Below are 14,182 nucleotides of genomic sequence, written 5' to 3' on the forward strand. Positions count from 1 at the left end.
TGTTTTACTTCTTAAAATAAAGCAACCAGGTTTGGACTTCATAATATTTTTATTTCACGACTTCACTCGGATGAGACTCGGATGACGACTAACTTGCTATTTGCCTTCCTTGCTATCTTCTTATCTTCATTACTTTCTTTCTCCTTACTAACTACTACTAACAACATTCTTTCTTTCCTCCCATACTCTTCATCCACCTCCACTAATTTTCTTTCGTAATAATAAATTAAATTTTATCAACATCCATGTCCAACAGTTTCATCTCGTGTACATCTCCTAGTGGTTCCTTCATCCATTCATCCTGATGGACAGTTAATTCTTAAAATTTCCTCCTAAAAAAATACTTAATTTTAGGGATGTTGATGAAAAAGTTAAAATGAAATAGAACTAATATCTTTCGTAATTTTTTAATCCTATTGGGCTCTTAATATTGATATTTTTTAAGGTCCTAAAAGTCTTCAAAGTTTCAAAAGAAAAATTTTCAGAATTTTTATATTTTTAAAAATATTAATTTAAAATAATATTTTTTAAAAATCATACAATATTAGAAAAATTACCAATATAAAATTTTTGACGGTATTATTTTTAGACCCTTATGACCTTCAAATGACCCCAGGAGTAAAATTAACACTAAAAAAGCTTATTTTCATACCTTTTCAATCCACAGAGTTGATATGTTAGTTTCTGGTGCATCCAAGAGTAAAATAATAATAATAAAAAGAAATGGGCACAAATGAACATCAACAAGAGAGAGAGACAATGCAACAACTGGAATGCTGAACTATTTGTAGCCCGTTCGCTACATATTTATTTTCTTTTGTAAAAACAAGAGGACATCAGAATGAGCAAATGAATCAAAATACGTGTCTCATGTGAGTGCATGATGAATATTATTGCATTGTCTTTTTCTCTTGGCGCGCATAGTACGCAACTCGCTCAAATCTGAACTTGCGTAAATGCACCAAAAAGACATAAATTATTACTAGTCTTTTGAATTTATTTATTATTATTTTTTTTATCATTGTACGTCGTTGCTCTAAGAGACCAGGCAAAGCAAAGCGATACATATAAAGTGAGCCTTTTACGACAATACAATACAACGTGTAAGACAAGAAGTGGTCAATTGTTTTTGCGCTCAAAGGCTTTTACCTCCACATTTGATTGTGCGCGAAACAATGAACATCTAAAGGAAACCGCAGTTATTGTTCTTCTCGCTTTCGTATGTGAAGCGCACTTGTGTCATTCATAATACTACTAATAATGGAGTGCAATGGAAACTAGAGAGAGAGAAAGAGAAAGAAATGTGTTTTTGATTCAATTAAAATAAGTGGAATATTATACAGATTTTTAATTGAATTGAAAGTCAAAAAAGATATCATTGACACCTATTTTAAGATTTTGTTAGAGGAAGAACGTTACTCATCATTGAATGAAAAGATAAACAAATTTTTTGTTAAGGGATTCTGGTTCCTGTTTTTTAACACAAAGTTAGAAACAAAAAAAAAATGAAGAAATAGAAAGATTGAACAAAAGCTCAGTTAGTTTGGTTCAGGGATGTAGAAAATTTTAAAAATTTAAATGAAATTTAAAAAAAATTTAAAGTTTTAAAAAAATCAATCTAGGGTTTTTAAGTCCGTTTTTAAGTTCGGTAACAGGGATGAGCAGCTTGATGAACTTTGTATTATTTAGCACGTGAAAGTTGCATCAAAACTTATGTTTTATTAAGAAATGATACTTACCTTCTAAGATACCGGAGTTAAATTCTTCAGATCTTCATTTCAGGGTTCTTAAGTCAAGGTATTCATTTGTATTTGGCAACCCTGACATATCAAATTTACTTCGTATTTAATTATTTTTTTAAAAGAAATCTCCTTCCTAATAATCTTCAAGGTTTTTTCATCAAAATTAAAGATTTAGAATCATCAACATTAACAAAAACTCAAATTTGCATCACAAAAGTAGAGATCCAGGGTTGCCAAAAAATTGTAAGCTCAACTCTTAATGGTCAAAATGGATTTCTTTTACCAAAATCTTGCAAATTAGTCTGAATTTGACTCTGTAATATCTAAAAGTTTAAGATTTACTAACAAAAAGCTGCCATTCAATGAAATCCAGGGTTGCCAAATAATAAAAAAAACTTTAAATTTTTGTGAAATATTTTGATCTGAATCAGAATATCTGACTTCCTAATATTTTTTTTTAATCTTGATCGATTGTTCGCAACTTTCTGACACTTTTTTAATGTTCCAAATATTAAATTTGATCAAAAAAATTACATCCAGTGTTGCCAAAAACCATTTGAAAAATTTTTATTTTAACGCTACACCACTGCCTTTCTTCACTCCACGCTCATTTCTCAACCAGGAAACAAAGTTCAACAATTTCTTTATAAACAAAAGAAGACGAAGGAAATTCATGAAAGATTTGTAACAGAAGCAACTCTTTTCATGTGGTCTCTCGTAACGGTCCATTTCCATTAATTATCTTAATTAAAGCTTCTCTCATTTATTTACGAAGACCGCCATGAAATTTTCCGCCTCTAAATCACGGCGAATGTTAATTGTCGAGCGCGCGCCATGCATTGTTGTCGGCACACTGAAATTCCTCGGCGACAGTTCTTGTCATCATTTCTCTCTTTCGCGTCTCTAAAATGCATACACCACCCAATTATTAGAACAAGACAAAATACATGCGACACAATTGTTTTACAACAATCCGCGAATTAAAATAATGAAATAATTGTCTTGACAAATGTTGAGATATGCAGCACACTTGACAATTGCTAATATAAGGTGGGCTGCAATTGTTTTCACGTTCAACTTTTTGATGCCTTAATTACCTCAAGTTGTCAAATTAGCGCAAAGATCTCGACAATTTTCATTGTTCTGTGGTGGCACGGCGGCGCTTCATTTAAAAATTCATTCAACAACAAAAAAAAAGTGAACGACGAAGAGACGACATGTGTTCTGCTATTGTTACGAATAGAGTAGAAACTAATGATATTGTTATTTTTATATATCTAATATGTGTCACAGATACGCGTTTATTAGACAAGAAACGTTGTTTTTTTTTAGTGAAAAACGAATATTTTACCGTTTTTTTGAGACAATAACTTAATTTTCGTGACTATTGTTTCGCTTTTGTAGCGTAGTGATGACAACATGCGTTGATTTGTAAGGCACGTTGTTTACCTAATTATTTTTCTTCTCCCAGCTTTGATCTTTATTGTGTTGTTATTATCTTGTTCTACATTGTATTTTTTCGAAGATTATTTGACAGAACAATGAATCGAGGAATTTACCGGCTATTGTCAAGTGTAGTATGAAAAAAATTCGTTGACAATTTTTTTTGAAGTTTTTTTTTCTTTTGGCGTGATTGATGGTCTTCCCACCTTTGCATTGTAGTCTTTTTGTTAGATTTTCGTGATTTACGGAGACTTTAGTGGTGAAATTTTCTGAATTTTAATTGTTCTTTTGTTATGCTTTTTCGTGTTTTATGAGCTGAAGAAGACTAGAATTTATTAGCAAGTGTCATGTCAATTATTTGGTGCAATGATTTAGGAAGAGACGGACATGCTTTGTTGTTTAGGAATTTATGATCGATTTTTTTACGAGGTTTTGACGCGAGTTTTTTCTTTGAAGCGGTTAAGATTTATGGAGCAGGCGTGCTTAAGTTGCGCGAACTTGGTTTTGGTCGTAAAAGTTATCGTTCAGCACTGATTGATGGCTTTAGAATTTGAAAGGCTATGAAATTTCAGTTCCAAAGGCTTTAAATTTACTGTTAGGGTCTTAAGTTTATCTTTTGAGGTCTCAAGTGACAGAACTGATCTTCTGAGGGCATAAATTGAAACCTAAGGATTTAATTTTAAGACCTGAAGAGATTTTTTTGTATTCTGAAGTCTTAAGTTCAATCTTAAGAATTAATTTTAAGACCCCTGGAGACAAATTTTATCCTTTGAGGTCTGAAATTGAATCCTTAAACTGAACTTTAAGACTCAGAAGACTTAATAATCCAAAAACCTTTAAGAGAGAAGATCTGAGGTCCTTAATTGAGATCTAATAAATGAACTTAAGGACCTTAAGAGACGATTTTCTAAGGTCCTAAAACAAACATAGACCTCATAGATTTTCAAAATACTGAGGTCTTAAGTTTCAATCTTGAAGCTGAAGTTGTCCTCAGAAGTTGAGGTCTCAGATTGAAAACTTGAGGTCTAAAATTTTCTTCTATAGGACTGAAATGGAACTTTCTCATCTATAGAAAACTTTTAGTTATCACGAATTTTCCACTTAATTTTCCTTGTTACTTTTATTTATTTCTATTATTCCACAGAATATTATAAATACACATTTCTCACATGGTTGAATGAATAATAAAGCGGTGCAAAGTAAATCTTGTTAGAAACAACACTCACAAAAAAAATCTAAAAGACAATGAAATATACTCAACAATAACAATCTAATTTATCTGTAAAGACATTTATCACGACCGTGGATTACGAAGATATATTCTCTTGTGTCTATTTTTCTTCGCGAGCACCACGACAACGCAACTCAGATGAATGATGAAAATGCTTCTTGATTTATTTTTTCGTCTCATCTTATATATGACGATTATTGTATGTTTTGTTTTACGGATTTTTAAACAACACAAAAAAAAATAAAATAAAACAACGAAAGACAATAAAAATGTCTCATAATGTGTTTTATAAAGTTTTATCTGTGCAGACAAACAACAACAGCGATCGCAATCACACAAGGGACCACACGAGCTTGAATCGGCCGGCATGCGAACAATTAAAATTGTTTTTCTTTCTCTCGTATTTTTTTTTTAAACGAGCATTCAAAATTCCAGAGAAATAAATACGAAGAATGCAATTTATCACCCCGTGCTTAAGATCACTTCTTGCGCCGCAGCAGCAGCAGCAGCGAAAAAGAAAGAAACTCACATGTGGTTCGATTCTTCTTCTCGTGTATATTTAGATTAGATACAACCACTCGAGCAGGCATCTTTTTTTTGTTTGTTCTCAGATCAAACATATTGTCCCAGTTCCATTATTATTATTGTAAATATACGAAAGAGACACAAAAAAATATATATTAATTTGTCACATGTGTGCGGGAAATAATTTTTCAATAAATGCACACACATGTGTGAATGTGTGGATAAACAACAGATTTTTTTGAAACAAAAAAGGACTTTGAAATTTTATAATAATAAAGATAAGCATTCAACATTAGTATAATATAATGTAATAAGGATGTTGCAATTTTTAAAGTTTATTCTAGTCTAAACAATTTTAGACATCAAATTGAAAAATTGAAGAAAATTTTATCTCAATGCAAATGAAAATTTTATTTGAATAAGTTTAAACTATTTTTTTCAAACATTCCAAAAATTATTTTACTAATTTTTAATGCGTTACAATACCGAATAATTTCTGATAATATTTTTTAATAGCTTATTAAAAGAAACTTCTTTTTTCTCATATTGTCTAGGTTTAAATTTTTTATAAGATGCCTTACAGTGTTTCTAGTCATCTCAGTCCTCCTTTCGGTGTCGTTGGCAGCGGTCGATTATGTCGTCATATTTTTGTATGTATCGCTCTTGTTGGCGACGCGACCTTATCCGATTCGGTTCAGGGCAGTTTTGTTGCACGTCTCCAGGACAAAAGAATCTGTAGCGGTATAACCCAAGACCGGGACGGGAATGAATTTGACTTTTCGCGGAACGGTTCGAAAAATGTTTCTGAATGATAATTTTTTATAACATCCGCAGTTTAAATTATTGATTTACATTCTTCATTATTGTATAAAGTTGCAAAAAGTGAATATATTTCGTCCATCATACTATTGCTAACAGACATGCCCAAGTTCTGGCCACTTCATTTGATTTTATTTAAATTTGGTTTTCTCATATTTTTTGCCTTCTTATGTAGTTTTTTGCAAGTAATTTATTCCTATGTCTAACTTTTATTCATCACTTTACCTCTTGTTGTATCTGTGAATTACAAATTAAAAATTTTGAGTTTTTTTTATTTTGAAGCCTTACCAAATATTGATTTTCCGATTTTTATTCCTTTTTTCTTCCTTCCTGAGATATTTAAAAACAAACCTGCAAAATAAAAAATAAATAAGAATTAAAATTAAAATTCATAATTGTACCGTCCTAATTGTCTCAAAGGTTTTTGTTTTCCTTTTAAAGTTCAGTAAAAAGTAAAGTATATAAAAATTTTACCATCTTTTCTTGTTATTCGATACTTTTTTATTATTTATGATTTCTCGTAGGTATTTATGTGAAATAGATGCAAAGTAACAACAGTTGTTAATTAAGAGACTTTGTTATAGATGAAGCCATATACCTACAACAATGCAATAATCTCTTGCATTATAATATTGATGATGATTACAAAAAATTAATAATAAAGCAAAAACCAGCATAACCACAAAAGAAAAAAATACGCACAACAGTTAACACATTATTAATAATATTATTGTTGTAATGATAATATTACTTTATTAAAATGCGATGACAATTTTTTTTTTAAATAAATTACCACATTGTTTTCTTACAAAATACGCATTTGTATAAAATAATAATAAAAACGATAATTAAATATGTTTAAATTATATTTTGCAAAATGTGTATAAATGACACTTTAAAACTGGTTAATGTTTATTAAGAAAAAAAATTATAAACAATTGTGATAGATCAATGTAACAAGATGCGACATCGATTCTAAAATCTAATTTCAAAACGTGGAAAAATTATTCAAAACGGTTTTCTTTAATTAAAATATTATATCGCACTATTATAAATATATATGATTAACAACAATGTGTATAAAATATACAAAAAAAAATAACTTTTTGTCGTATCTGCGAATAAAATCTCATGTTCAAAATTAATTACACAATTATGTTTGTTATTACTACTGAATAATGAATATTATTACCGAGTTTTAGTCCGGCGTAACCGGTTACAATAAACATATATATTTTAGAATCATTATACTATTATTTAAGCTATTTGCATACTATTATAACATCCTTGCATTATTACTCGCGCCCGTATTATTATTATTATTAAATTAATATAAAATTTTATTTTAAGCGAAAAATTCCACGAGACAGCAAATCTGTTACATCTAAATGAATGAAGTACAATAATGTAATGTATAAAATGTACAAAAGATTATTTTTTCATAGAATAAAAGTATTTCGAATTATTTATTATAATCACATCGTGTTTCGTCGTCGACATCGACCATGATATTAATAATAAATAATAACATTATATACTTATTTTTTTCATTTGTTTCTTGATCTTACTCGATTAATAATAATAAAACAGCATTCTTATTTTAAATCTATATATTATTGTCTTAACTTCTTAGAATTACATTTTTAATTAATCTGAGTATCTTTTATTATAATAAAGTGTTAAAATTTCTTGAAATATTTTTTTGCAATTTTTCATTTTTTTTTTATTTTTTAATAATTAATTTAACATATTTTATTAATTGATATTATTTAAAAAAAATAAATAAATATATTTTAAATAAATTAATAAATTTAATTTATTTTTTAAATTAATTTTTAAATAAATAAATATTTTTTTTAATAAAAAATAATATATAAAAAAAAATTTATTTAAAAAAATTAAATAATATTAAAATTATTATTTTTAATAAATTATTTTTTTTTTATTTTTTTTGAAAAAAGAGCGAGAAAAGTTAAACAAACCACGAAAAATAATAACAACAATGACAAAGAAAGTCTGTCCCTGAGGTTGTCTTCAAATATATATCATCAGTTATCGACAAAATAAACAATAAATAATAATATATTGTACAATATTCGCGATTTATCACATTTTTATTTGTTTTCTGTAACTTTGAGACAATTTTTTATTTTTTCCCATTTTTTTTAATACGAAACGAATGTACTTGACTCTCTCTACAAAAACAATAATAAATATGATAAATTTGAAATATGTTTCCTCTTGCCTCGATTCTTGCAGTTTTTTACAACAACAACAACAATAATATTATACTACAAAGCCAAAAGAAAGAAAAAAAAACAACAAACCGGGATATTCATACGTTCTTTTTTGTTCTCATATTGTCATTCATTTCCTCTTTAGAAATTTTTAAAGTACATTTTCTAACAACGCGTATGAATGAACTCTTTTTTCTTTTGTTGTTGTTGTTGTTGTCGTCATGCATGTTGTTCTTTGCGGTATGAATCAGAAGAGATTTATCCAAAAATAGCGACACCACGAGTGATATGATTAATATCTGATTCATGCTCATGCTTCACGACATACTTTTGTGTAAAAGAAGGAAGAAAAAAAACTTTTTTATATAATAATCATAATTATGCGGCGTACATTTTTCAGCACTGTTGTAATTGAAACAGCACAAGTGATAAATAAATGTGGAAAAATAAAACAAAAGACAAAATTTCATTATAATTTTCCACACTTTGCTCTGATACTTTTTCATTCATACATTTTTTGAGTGGGGAATTGTGGTCTGAAGTTTTCAACGAACTGAGAAACGCAATATCTCAAGTTTTGTTTCAAGAAAATTATTTTTGCTTTATGTTTATTGATTTGTTTTAGTTATCAGAAAGTTTATGTGCTAAGAAATTTAGGAAAAAGTAGGAAAAACTATGAAAATTCAGAAAAATTAAATGCAATATTCATTGCATACTCAAACTACTAATATGAAATTTAATAAATTTATTTTTTTATGATATTTTTATAACAGAAAAAAATAAATCAAAGAAAAAAAAATAAAAAACCTTAAAAAAAACCACGTGGTCAAAAATTTAAAAGAAATCACGTGATTAAAATATTTGAAGCAACCACACAGTTTAGAGAGATTAAAAAGCCTCGTGACTTAAAAAATATGATTCATAGTTAAAAAAAATAAACTTTATTTAGGGTGGTATCAGTACCTACCGTGATTGTTAGGAATTTCAACTTTGAACGTTAATAACTTTTGAACCGTACATGGTAGAAAAAAATGGTTTTCAGATATGAAATCAACGCAATTTCTGAAAAATTTGAAATTTTCAAAAAAATGTCATATTTACCACCTACCGTGATTTTTTGAACTCGCAATTTTGATGACATAAACTAACAAATCAGGTAATTTTATGTCACAGTTATGGAGATTAGATCTTAAACTAATCGTACAAATAAAAAAACCTGAAAAAATATAATGAGAAAACATTTTTTTTGTTAAAGTCAAAAATCACGGTAGGTACTGATACCACCCTAAATGATAGAAAAACTACGTGGTTGAAAAAATAAATTATATCAAATCACGTGGTCTAAAATTGGTCTTCTTATGAAAATTTTCTGTATTTTAAATATATAATAAAACAAAAAAAAACAACCACGTGATAAAAAATATACATAAAAATATACATAAAGCAACCACGTGGTTTTAAAAAAAAACTAAGAAGCCACGTGGTCTTAAAAAAATATGATTGATAGATAAAAAATTATTAAAGTTTAAAAAGTAGAAGAACCACGTGGTTCAAAATAATGATTTAACCCCATGATTTAAAATAAATTAAGAAAAATGGTTAAAATGATCACGTGGTCTTAAATTGATCTTTTAATGAAAATTTTCTATTTTTTTTCTATTTTTAAGTTCTTTTAAGAATATTAATTAAAAAATGTGGATTAAATTTAAAAAATCGCTCAAAGAGGGCAATTTGATTTAAAATAATCTAACCACGTGACCATTTTAACCACGTGGTTAATTAATTTTTTATTTGTTTTTGTCAATTCAAAAATGTGCAAAAATCTTTTTAAATCGTTTCTAAGTTCGTTAATTCCCTTAAACATGAATACTTGTAAAAACGAAGTTATTTTTATTATTATTTAACGAAATGCAAAGAAAAGCCACTCCATCAAATTAATGTAAAGTAAAATGTAATTGAAAATGTGTGTGTGCGTGTGCATCCCATTCATCTTCCATCATGCATGAGCATTTTGCATATTATTATTATTAAAGACATTCGTAACGAAATAATGCACAATAGAAAACAAAAAAACGAGAAAACAAACTCGCACGAAAACAATTTTCATTTTCATTCATAGTTGAGTTCATCTTTTGGAATCGTGCCCAGTAGTGTTTTTTGTACATAAATTGAATGCGTGTGGTGACACTTTTTTATTTCTTCCTTTTTTAATCATTTTATTTATTATTAAAATTGAATTTAAACAATTTTTTATGTTTATCAACGAGCATTGTCCGAACTCGACCTACTTTACGTTTCCCACAATAATCAACGTGCAACCACAATCTAAGTTCACACAATGGCAAACAAAAGGAACGCCAACCCAAAAAGTCGTGCGCATGTCTCGCCGCATTCTAAATCGCGCATAATTTACAAAAAAAATAGCCGCGGCGAACAAATAAACGCCAAAAATGTCATATTTTAATGATAGCTTATGTGTCATGACGATTGTCAAACAAATGATTTATAAGAAAATTCGTCGTGTCTCGTCGGTCAAACAATACAGGAAAAAGCCCATGCACTCAAGTTGCCAAGTGTTAACAAAGCAAAAAAAAAAGAAAAAATTAGTGAGAACTGTCATGTAATTATTATTAATATTTAATAAAATAAACAAAAAACCGTGTCGTTTCTATTATTTGTCTATTTTTCGAGAGAGAGAAAGAGCAAAAAAAAAGACAAAACATTAAATAGAACAACGAGAAATTATGCAACTGTCGACGACGCAGAGAAAATGGCGGCTTGTCAACGTTTTTCACGAAACAATCGACAAAGGAAGAAACGACGCGGCGCACGGATGACAGACAGCACGAAGAAATGCAAAAATTTTTATGAGTGGTAACAAATTATTTTGACGTGTCTTGGCATTTTTCTTTTCAAATTTCTCATAAAAGAAGGAAATGTTACAAATAATGGAAATTTTTTGACGTTTAAGAATTTGTTTTTGATTTTTTTTTAGATTTTCTTGAAATCTTTTGTTTTTTTATTCAAAATTTTAAAAATATTTTTTCTTTTAAATTTTTAAACAAAAAATTTGTAAATGTCAATTCAAAAAATTACCGTTAAAAATTTAAAAAAATTTTTTTTCTAATTGTAAATTTAAAAAACATTAAATTTTATTAAAAATTTAGGTTTTTTCTAAATTTTGATTTTTTTTTTTTTGACAGAAATTATGGAAAGTTAATTTGAAAAAAATTCTGTTAAAAATTTAAATTTCTTTTAATTTAAAATTAAATTTAAAATAATTTTACTTTTAAATGTCAATTCAAAAAAAAGTACCGTTGAAAATTCGAAAATGGTTTTTTGCTAATTCAAATTATAAAATGTTTAAAATCTTAAACAAATTAAAGAAAAATTCAATTAAACTGTAAATTTCTTCAAAATTTTAATTGTTTATAAAAAAATGTTAATGTCAATTTAAACAAAATTCTGTTAAAAATAAATTTTCATTAATTAGTTTTATTGAATTATTTAAATAAAAAAATATTTTTACGAAATGGAAAATCCATAAAATAATTTTTACAGGTTTATTTTTTTTATTTGTGAATAAAATTATTAAAAATTAAGATTTAAATAAAAAATTAACAAAAAATCATTTTATTAACTTGACAAATAAATTATTTTGATAAAAATCAATATGTTACAAAAAAAAATTCCGACAGCATACAAATTACTTGATCCACCTACCAAACCAACGAAACGTAGTAAAAAGCAATCTATTTTTAGCTCAATTTAATCTAATTTTAAAAATAATTTTCTAATTTTAGTATTTGCTCAAAAAATTGTATTTCGGCAAAAAAAAAATCGTGTGTAAAAATAAATTAAACATAACAGATGATTATCAAAATTCTTCATGATTTAAAAAAATTCTACTACCGCCGGAGTAATTTCACATGTGTCTCACCTTTAACTTCCCGCGATGATGCTTCATTGTTGCACATCATGAAAAGAAAAAAAAAGTTCGTAATAATAATTAAGTATGCGTAAATTAACACAAAGTAAATACAAAAAAATAATAAAGACCAATGATTATAAATAATCAATTTTATGTCAACTGCACCTACCTCCATTACCTAAGTTAAGTTGCGACAATTCACAATAAAAAAAATGAATATTAGAATATTATTAGACGCACACAAGGCAATTTGTATGAATATGCAAAGACGTTGAAGACGTTGCTATTATTTTATATTATTATTTAAAAGTAATGTCGTTTATATATCATTTAAAATTATTGTTATTATATTGTTCACAAGTAAGTTGCAAGTATAACCTCTCCACTCATCCTTTTCTTCGTAGAGTGTATGACGTGAAAACATTCACAGCGAGAGAATATCATGCAACAAGGAATGTGTATATTTAATAGACCTTGCTTTTAACACAATATTATTATTGTACATTTATTGTTATTACTAACTATTCTCTATGTTGTAAATTGCAATATTCATATATAAATATTTATTAAGAGAATCACAATGAAAGTGACTAGATTAAAAATTACTTAAATTTAATTTTTTTTTTCTTATTTTTTTGTGGAGACAAAAGTTGAAATTATTTTTTAATGAATTTTATCAAATGAATTATTTATAAATAATTTTTCCGATACTAAATAGACACTTTTGGCATTTTTACAAAATTAATTTTTTTTAATAATACCTAATAATAATTTAAATAAAATGCATAATTTTTAAATTAATTTATTTATTATTATTAATTTAATTTAAAAATTATCATTTATTATTAAAGAATTTTATTTTAACTTTCTATTAAATTAATTTCTAACAGATTTTTTTCGAAAAAAAAAATATTAAAAATAATAAAATTAATTATTTTGATTTTAAAAAAATAATTAACATTAATATGAAAAAAATTTATATTAATACTGAAATAAATTAAAAATTAAATTTATTATTTAAAAAAAATATTTTATTTATTTAATTAAAATTTAAAATTAAAAATAATTAAATTAAATTAATAAAATTTAATAATTATGAAATTTAAAAAATTTTTAATTTATTCAAAAAATTATTTATTTTTTAGTTATATATTTTTTTTTATATTATTTTAATTTTTAAAATTAATTCGTTTTTTATTTTATTTTATTTATTTATTTATTTATTTTATTTTATTTTTTTTTTATATTTAAATTAATTAAATTTATCAATGTTTTTTTAATTATAAAAAATTAATTAATTAATTAAATTTAATAATTTTTTTTTTAAAATTAAATAAAATTTAACAAAAACTGACCTGTAAAAATATTCGATAAAAACTTACCCGTTGCAATCAAAAAATATGAAAAAATAACTTTTCAGCTGTTTTTCAACCATTTTTCAAGATCGAATTTCTCCGCCTGCACTTACATGAAAGAAAAAAACATCTTCGTTTATTGTTTATTTGTTCTCCATACACATCTCTACTATTTACTCTCTCTCGCTCACTCAAAAAGTATCCAAAATGGGAAAATTATTATTATTATTATTTCACATCTGGATTTGTCTTGGGATTTGAAATAATAAAATAATATTCAACGAAAAAAATTGTCAGTGCTTGTGTGACGTCGTACGCGGTCGGTCGGTTCGGTTCGCTCAAGACATTTCTTGGCAAAAATTATTCTCTTTGAAAAAAAAAGAAAAAAAAATGAATAAATGACAAAAATATTAAACACATGTGTGATGTTTTGTTGTATATTTTTTTAACTTGTGACAACTGAAAAGCAGAAAAAAAGGCTAGCTCATTGTGTGAAACAATACTTTTTGAAATATTAGAGAAAAAACAACAACAAAAATTGACGGTGATGATTTTTATAAGATTAATTTGTGTGATGACATCCGGTGATCAAGTGAAATAATATCTAAAGAGTTTCGGATGATTTGTTGACTTTTTGCGTGGAAATTTGTGTTAGTGTCAAAAACAATTAAAAAAATTTTCTATTATTATTTCCAAGTTTTTTTTTCACGGCAAATCTAATCAAGAAAAAAAGAAGTCATGAATCACTCACAAAAACCAACGTAAAAGTTGAAGAAAAGAGAAAAAATACAATATTAGATAGTTGATGTATTTATTACGTGCGAGAAATCTGTCTTATTATTATTACTGCCGCAGCCGCCAATAATTTCATTTTTGATCTCCGCTCATTATTCGGTTTG

The 14,182-nt window shown here is 26.5% G+C and overlaps 2 protein-coding genes across 3 annotated transcripts in view; one reads left to right on the forward strand and one right to left on the reverse strand.

The window, feature by feature from the left end:
• Positions 1 to 14,182, reverse strand: part of LOC134836030 (cytochrome c oxidase subunit 6A2, mitochondrial) — a 351,497-nt gene that overhangs the window by 212,065 nt on the left and 125,250 nt on the right. The window lies entirely within an intron of this gene.
• The window catches only part of LOC134836020 (transcription factor Sox-5), a 107,553-nt gene that overhangs the window by 51,073 nt on the left and 42,298 nt on the right, over positions 1 to 14,182 (forward strand). The window lies entirely within an intron of this gene.

Source organism: Culicoides brevitarsis, chromosome 3 (assembly GCF_036172545.1).
Source record: "Culicoides brevitarsis isolate CSIRO-B50_1 chromosome 3, AGI_CSIRO_Cbre_v1, whole genome shotgun sequence".
In the NCBI taxonomy this organism is placed as follows: Eukaryota; Metazoa; Arthropoda; class Insecta; order Diptera; family Ceratopogonidae; genus Culicoides; species Culicoides brevitarsis.